General features: G+C 40.2%; 1 pseudogene; it reads left to right on the top strand.

Annotated features, from left to right (window-relative positions):
• Positions 1-1,642: 1,642 nt before the first annotated feature.
• Positions 1,643-1,761, top strand: LOC134897035 (5S ribosomal RNA; annotated as a pseudogene).
• Positions 1,762-9,185: the final 7,424 nt, after the last annotated feature.

The raw sequence follows: 9,185 nt of genomic DNA, 5'->3' as shown, positions 1-9,185 counted from the left end.
CCTTACATCCAATATGTCGGAATATGTAGATGTTTTCTTGAGTAAATACGTGAAAGAATTGGCATCTTACCTAAAGGATACCACCACGGTACTGACTCTAATGAAGGATATGAAATGGGATGACAATTATCTCTGGGTAACAATAGATGTACAATCCTTATACACGTGCATTGAACATTCCAAGGGTATTACAGTATGTAGGAGCTTCCTGGAACAGATCCCATCAGATTTTATCTGTGATATTATGTATTTTATCTTGAGTCACAATTATTTTAAGTTCTTGGACCATTTTTTATCTACAGTGTTGTGGTACAGCGATGGGGACTATTTTTGCACCGAGTTTCGCAAATTTGTTCATGGGGTGCTGGGAGAATTCATTTATATATAGTCAACATCGCTTTAAAGACCATATCGTCTTTTATAGGAGGTACATAGACAATATCTTAATCATTTGGAATGGGACTACTGATCTTTTTAACCAGCCTATCTTAGCAATAATGATCTGAATTTAGCATTCACCTCTAATACTAATAAAGAGTCGAATTTCTGGACCTAGTACTGACAGGAACAGAAGGTAAAGTCATTACTAAGAACTTTATAAAGAAAGTAGATCAAAACAGCTACCTCCACTTTAAAAGTAACCATCTGAGGAGATGGAAATACAATAATCGTATTCTCAATTTCACAGACTGAGGCGAAATTGTAGAGAGTGGAAGGACTGTAAAGAAGAACGAGAGGTATATAGAGGCGGATTTGAAGAAAAAGAATACCCTGCAGGCATCATACAAGAGGCCATAGTGAAAACTAAGTCTCTGAACAGAGAGTATCTTCTTGAATATAGGGTCAGAGAAAAGAGGATGTACCAAATTGCATTCATCACTACCTACAACCGTCATGAAGATCAAATAAAGAAATCACTCAGGACCCACTGGGGTATTCTTTTGATAGATCCGGTACTAAAGGAAGAACTGCCACCACATCCAGAGATTGTGTATAGAAAATCGAGGAGCCTCAAGGATTTACTGGCACCCAGTATGCTCAAAACTAAAACAGAAGACAACCATTCAATGCCCAAATGCGTTGGATCCTATAAGTGTGGCCGATGCAGTGTATGCAGATTTCTCCACCCGATGCGATGTTGGCAACACTAAGGAATACAAGATTAAAGAATTCATGAACTGCAATAACTCATCAGTTATTTACCTTTTGGAATGAACTTGTGGAAAAAAATACATGGGCAAAACCAAAACAGTATTAAAACTAAGAATTCAAGAACACATACGCAATATTCAAAATAAAGTGGATAGTCATACTATTTCAAGACACTTTATCGCAGAACTCAATTCAAATCCGGAAGAACTTAACTTCAAAGCAATAGAACTGGTTAAATTAGGTGAAAGAGGAGGAGGCTTGTCAAACAAATTGTCACAACGGGAAATGTTCTGATTCTTCCATTTAAGAACCATGCACCCTCTGGGTCTTAATGAAAGCTATGAGATTGCTCCCTTTCTGTGAAGGTGTCGTTCCAGTTTTATAACTTTTTCTCACCTTTTCACGTCACTATATAGATATGAATCACACATTATGTATAATAAACTTTTTTGAAAAAATATATCACGGTGTCATCTATTGCATGTCAAGTTAATACAGTCAAACCACCCTGGGAATGCCCAAGCTCGGACGATCTTGGAAGCTAAGCAGTGTTGGGCCTGACCAGTACCAGGATAGGTGACTCCCCGGGAAGATCAGGTACTGTACTGAAAATCAAGCGAACTAGAACTTGATGACAGACTATATTAACGAGTAGCACTTATATAAATTAGAATGCACCATCTATGGACACTACATCACATATTTACCACTATATTATGAATAGTTACATCAACTGCAGTAATCTAATAATACTCACTTAATTGAGTTATAATAATTCTGATACTAATCATAAGCACATTAGTTGTACATCATAGGGAGCACTGTCACTTTAATTTTCTGTTTTGAGTCATCATGTGTTAAGAGAACAATAACAAGTCAATAACAGTAGTCATTCGTTGTACACAATCTTGTTGCTATACATTACCATATATGTTATCTTCTATTTCACTTTTTATTTCACCTCTTTATTTTTATTTTTTTATTCTCCGTGATGAAAAAACTGATTATTTCCACGCTGCTTATATTTGGAGATGATTTGCTGCTTATATTTGATTAATGATAAGAAATATAAATAAAAATAAAAATCTATAAATTTAGATAACTATGGAGATCAGTATTTGGATCAGTGATATCAGATTTATATCCGCCTTACTTAAATCTATTTTTGTTTCTATTCACTTATGTATTGACACCGTTGGCAAAAGAGCCTCAGCAGCTGTTTTGACAGCACCCAGTAAGAAACACCGCAGTGAGATCACTATGGCAACCCTGAGAAGGGACACACTACGGACCACATGATGCGGTCCAATATGCGGTTTACCGTCCTACTTCCGAGTCCGGCAAAGAATGTACTGCGGTCGAAACTCAGGAGGTCCAAGATGCGTGTCACCGCCTTACTCCCGGTTCCGGAGGAGAACAGCATGCGGCCGAGGCTCATGGGAAGGAGGTCGAATGAAAGACCTAACAATGTTTTTGATCTCACTGAACGCGCGATCTCATATGTTTCTGAGGAAGAAGGTCAAAAGATCGCACACAGGCGCACAAAGAACTTTATGATGTCGGAAGTGTGGCGTAAGTGCCGCACTTAGAACTGAACTCTTCATATAACTTTATATTAGGACGGGAACAACTTTTGCTGTTTGTAATCTTGGTTGTTCTCCCTGCTTAGAAATATATTTTGAAGTGTGATTAAATTTGTAATGTTAATTGCCCGCCCTAAACAGTATGTGAGGTCATAACTAATTACCTGTATATGGGCGGTATCTATAGAAGTCCTGTCCCAGCATGTCACTACCCCTTGAAGAAGTCTAATGGAGGAAACAGGTTGGGCTCTCCCTCTGTGACCTCCTGCTAACTGAGTTAAGCCTCTCCTAATTTTTATCTTATTTTTTTTTTTATACCTGCTATTTTAGTTGAGGAATGTCCCCTCTCTTAGTCTATTTTATATGTATATAGTAGTCTATTTTGCTTTGTTTTTTAGAGCTTGTGCTGAAATAAAATATCATTGTTATTTTTATTCCATACATAAACTTTTATTATTTAATTAGTGCACTATAGTTTGGGACACCATTGGTCGCTTGAACCCATATACTGTACTACCATACGTTTCTTTCTAGTAGTTCACCACTACTGCATATTTAAGGGACAGGTGACGCCCATGAGAGTTGGAAGTGTCATATTAATTCAATTGAATTAATTGGAGTAGCAATCACACAAGTGGAGCTGCATTTCTCTTTTAACCTGCAGTACCTAGTATTGTCACATTGAAAAATACCGTGATTGAATCACCAAGGTTGGTAGGTACATTTTGTCAGTGTTTATTTACTGAATGTTTAATGTTTCATTTAATGTTTAAATAGTTTGGGGGTTTTTTTTTTAATCTTTTGTGGTTTTGAGTGTGTTCAGCAGATAGCCCCTAGGAACAAAGCATAGAATGCCTGTCAAGTATGGAAGGATCAGTAAGAAAAATTCAAACCAAAATAAAAGAAGCACAAAGTGCATTTAGCACAATTGTATGAAATGTATTATAGTTTTAAAGCTATAACTAATCCCGAAAAATATTAGGACGTGTTTGAGAAGAGGCTTTAAGGTATGCTCATGACTTTCATTGTTATATTTATTTATTTATTTAATATAATACTAAAATTCTAACGTTCATTGTTGTTTTATATGGTTATTGTGGTGTGGATCCTGTATTTAGATACACTGTTGTGTATACCAACTCTGTGCATTTGCATATTTTATCTATATCTGAAAATTCAAATAAATAAAAGCTAATAAAAGCTACATGAAATAATTCTAAAACTTCTTGCACACTGCCATATTAAGTACCCCTCTCCCCTTCATTCTTATCTATAAAACAGGACATACTGTACTATACTGTATACCGCCCCGCGTCCCCCAGCCATTCACCTACAGCTGCTGTGATTCATTCTTTCCTTCTCTCCCCTCCTTTCCAGACTTACATGCTCCGAGTACACCCAGGTGCCATGACAGCATGATGTTTGCCTACCTCCGAACTTTTGGGAGGTAGAAAGAGGGACTCCCTGCACGGCATAGCCACGCCCACCGGGGAAATGGGTGTGGCCTCATAAAAGTCCCCAAAAAAGTAATTGTCCTGATAAAATCGGGACAGTTGGGAGGTATGTTCTTGGGGACTGTAAGTAATAATAAGGAATTTGCCCTGCTACCTGTCAGTTGCATAGGAATACTGGGCAACCTGATGTAAACAATGATTACACTTATCTCCATGTGCTGTAAATAGCACAGACAAGTTCAGGTGCCTGAACTGGTAAGCTAATTAGGGGCATATTTATCACAATTAACATTTTTCAATGTGGATATGATAAAGATTTTACAAATAAATTGGAATTCTGGAATTTACCAATAAGCTCTTACCTGGAGATGGGTTCCAATAAGAGTCCGTCCCTGTGTAGAGCTTATGCTATCACTCTACTTCAGCATCTGTGGGCCTACCGCACATGCGCAGTCATTGGCCAGAAATAGTGTCAGTGAGGGGACACAGAAGAATTCCAGTTACAGCTGCCATATGCTACTATAGGCTAACCTCGTCTTCAGATGGTGTTAGCTTGCTATCTGGGCCAAGCTCTAGCTTGGTAAATCTAGCTGCATAGCAGCCCTCATAGAAACCTACAGTATGGGGGCTGCTTTGTGGTTGGAAATGTACCTGTACCCCCTGAAATTTGTGTTTTCAGAGGATATTCTGCAAATATTAATTGATAAAGATGCCTCTTAGTTTGCTTCATATGCTGAAAGTAGACAAGATGCACCATTCCTTACACAAGTCTGTAGTAGATTTCACAGACTATGTTGCAAAAACCTGTCTGTAGGCTAAAATACATAGAACCTCAATGGCCTTCTTTCATCCATGTATAATTTATTTGTGCCCTTTGTGATACACTAGCCATGGGCTAGTCCAATAGCAAAATATGGGGAAGGGCACAGAAATTCTGAGACATCTGTCCAGAGGCTTCCACGCTGCGATTCTGAGAATGTGCTGGTCCCATATAGACACAGGCCTCTGGCCTTCTCTTCTGATCATGTATGGGATATAGAGCCTCACTGTACATATAGAAAAAGCAAAGCTGTGACCTCAGTAAGGTGACCGGACAATGACAAGCAGAGCTCCTGCCTCCTATGGTCCCACCACAGTGCACCAATAACATGGTGGTAATTACGCCTCTGACTAGACTAGAGTGTACTATTTGCTGTGTTGTTATTCAACAAAAATACATAGCAGTAGATAGCTCATGTGGAGTGACATGACAATGGTCTATCAGACATGAAGTGTGCTTTTCTGCAAGAATGGGGTTAATTAATGAATGAGAACTTATATCTCCAAGTGGCAAGAAGTCTGTGACATAAATAAATCTTTGTCACATGCATTGCAACAGAAACAATAAACAAAGAGACATATTTACTGTGAACCCGATACCAGTTCTAGAACTGTCTACTCTCACAACTGAAACTTACCCAAACTCCCCTCCTCAATCAAACAGGTAGAAGTAATAATAAAAAACAGTAACACAAAGGAACCTTTCACACTGTATCTTTGTATGACATGAACAACAGAGTCATTCTTTTTAACATTGTTCTGCATAAACAAATAAAACACCTCTCCCCTCCTTACAACTTTGTTACCTCCTATAGTGTATGTGAGTGGAAGCACTAAACAGAAGTTGACAGTTATTATATGGCTTTTCATTGGTCCTCAAGCTACAGTTTTAAGGCCTGGGCTGAGACACTTACCATGGAGCCCCACAAGGCTTTAGGGAGGAGACGGCGGTAGTGCAGCTTCAGTTCAAAAGTTTATAGAGAGAAATTAACACCACAAAGTGCATTTTCAGTTGTTCCTTAAAGTAATGTAGTAACATAGCAACTGGGACATTTTTTATTAAATTATATATATATATATATATATATATATATATATATATATAAAATTATGGATTCAATTGAAATGTTCTAATATATTTACATCTTAGCAAACAACTTTCTGTGAAGAAACATTACTACTTGTAGCTATTGAAAATGCATCTTAAGCAGTGGCTGTTCTCTGATTTCCAGGAAGATCTCCAGACATACATATCTTTCATAGAATTCACAATTGTCCATAAAGAGAGTGCATAACAGGTCTCCCACGATTTAAAGCCATTTATAATGATTCAAATAGTGAATATAGTAAGAGAGAAAGTAAAACACATTTAGACATAACAGCTTTTCTGAAGTGCTACGGGGAGAATTAAATTCTGAGCAATGAGTCGGTGGACATCCACTTGTGCACATTACCGCTTAATGCGGCAGCCAATGTTTGCTCCTTTTCCTACCCACATCTGGGGTGCGAGGAAAAATGAGTGATGATAGTGGCTTTACCCAATCTCAGATGTCAAGTTCCCCCTAATAGCAAAATGTATTGCGCAACTCTATACAATCTGAGAATCAACCGTAATTATAACTATCTGCCAGGTTCTGTTGTAGTGAATAAAAAAAGGGGTGAAATCATTGAAGCAATGAAAAGAAGTTGGATGGGGTCCCAGAGGTACTATGTCCCTGCTGGAGTCTGAGGTTAGGGGTTGCCATGGTGGAAGAGATATCGGATGTTGGGTGGCAGAGGTTGCCATCTGACCCCCAGAGCTCCTGTTTCCTTATCTGGCTACTTGCAGTCTCTCTAGGGTTACCACCTCATCCCTTTAATTCTGGACAATTACACAGGTTCTGTGGCTGATTAAACCAGGTGAAATGGAGTCTTGTAGTAAGCCAGCCACAGAACCTGTGTCAGTGGCGGATCTAGACTTAACTTTTAGGGGGGGTTTAAGAATTATGACTCCTCCCCCTAATCATAGGCCCTCCCACTTAGTAATGCCCTTCCCGTTCGCTTCTAAATTTCCTATTGTTGCCATTACTAATAAAATGTTGCCAGTTAGTGGAGAGAACCCTGCGCACTGGTGATACAGACTGGCGAATCGCCATTCCTTCCATCAGGGGTGGTAGAGGCTAAGACAGTAGGGCAATTTAAACATGCATGGGATAGACATAAGGATATTCTTACAAAGAAATAAGGATCAGATAAGGTTAGAGATAAAAAATAATGTAAAAAAAAAAAAAAAAAGGGGCAGACTAGATGGGCCAAGTGGTTCTTATCTGCCGACAAATTCTGTTTCTACAGCACACAGTATGATCCAAAATTCACATTATAGCACACTGAATGAGCCAAAATTCACATTGTAGCACACATTATGATCCAAAATTCACATTATAGAACACTGTATGAGCCGAAATTCACATTATAGCACGCAGAATGAGCCAAAATTCACGTTATAGCACGCAGAATGAGCCAAAATTCACATTATAGCACACTGAATGAGCCGAAATTCACATTATAGCACACTGTATGAGCCGAAATGCACATCATAGCACGCAGAATGAGCCGAAATGCACATTATAGCACGCAGAATGAGCCAAAATTCACGTTATAGCACGCAGAATGAGCCAAAATTCACGTTATAGCACACTGAATGAGCCGAAATTCACGTTATAGCACACTGAATGAGCCGAAATTCACATTATAGCACACTGAATGAGCCAAAATTCACATTATAGCACACTGACTGGGCCGAAATTCACATTATAGCACGCAGAATGAGCCAAAATTCACATTATAGCACGCAGAATGAGCCAAAATTCACATTATAGCACACTGAAGGAGCCAAAATTCACATTATAGCACACTGAAGGAGCCAAAATTCACATTATAGCACACTGAATGAGCCGAAATTCACATCATAGCACAATGTATGAGCCGAAATTCACATTACAGCATGTAGAATGAGCCGAAATTCACATTACAGTACACTGACTGAGCCAAAATAATGCAGGGACATATACACTTTAGTTAGGAGAAGAGGGGGGAGACATGGAACACAGGTACTTTAGCTAGGAGCGGAGGGGGGAGACATGGAACACAGAGGGGGCACACACACACACTTACTTTAGTTTGGAGGGTAGGAGACATGGCATACACTGACAGTGTGTGACACCTGCTGCAGCCAGCAGCATGAGGAGTCGGATGGAGGCCGGGTGCCGCCGCGGCATTGGGAACGAGGTGGAGAGCGGTGCAGCGCGGCGGGGGACGGGAAGAGAGAGAGAGCGTCCTGACGCGCGTACAGGAAGGAGGGGGCGTGGTCAGAACAGAGGCCGCTCAGCCGCTGTATGCGCGTCAGGACGCTCTCTCTCTCTCTCCCCTTCCCCCGCCGCGCTGCACCGCTCTCCACCTCGTTCCCAACACCGCGGCGGGACCCGGCCTTCATCCCGGTGCCGGTATGTGTAGGGGGGCGTTCGCCCTAATCGCCCTCCGCTAAATCCGCCACTAACCTGTGTAATTGATATGTATCCAGATTAAAGGGATGAGGTGGTAACCCTAGCTCTCTCCTTTGTATCCGGCCTCTGGAGCCTCGGTACCTGGCAGAAGTGGTGAGTGACGGACATTTTACAATACATTTGAAGACCTCTCCTGTGTGGAAGCTATTGACTGGTTGAAATTCATACATTCCCAGGCCTGCCAACTCTGGTTTACCCTGCTAATACAGTCCACCCATCATGGATCTATAGTTACAAAATACTCCTACGGCTTAGGGATGGCCATACCGCTACATGACTATTGTGTAATATGATTATACCATACCACCTGTCACTTATCCTTATACCAGCCATTAAGTCCCTTTGCTGATTTTGTCTCTCAAGCCAACCCCAGCACTAGCTACCCTGGCTCTGACACATTATTTCTAAATTTTTCTACCTACTGGTTCAGGTGTAGTCTGAAAATTAGGGAAATGTCTGAATTAGTTTCTAATGTGGAAGTGTTGGAGAATGTATCTAAAATTTTCCTCAAGCTCTTACCCACTGCTTCAGCGCAAGATCCAGAGATTGGCCACATTCACCAACTTTCAAAATCGAAGTCTAGCCCGAATACCTATACTAGAAACACTTTACTAAGGGTCCATTTTTTTCCACAT

This window comes from Pseudophryne corroboree, chromosome 3 (assembly GCF_028390025.1).
Source record: "Pseudophryne corroboree isolate aPseCor3 chromosome 3, aPseCor3.hap2, whole genome shotgun sequence".
Lineage (NCBI taxonomy): Eukaryota > Metazoa > Chordata > Amphibia > Anura > Myobatrachidae > Pseudophryne > Pseudophryne corroboree.
Note: the sequence above shows the minus strand (reverse complement) of the source record. Positions and strands in the feature narration are given on the sequence as shown.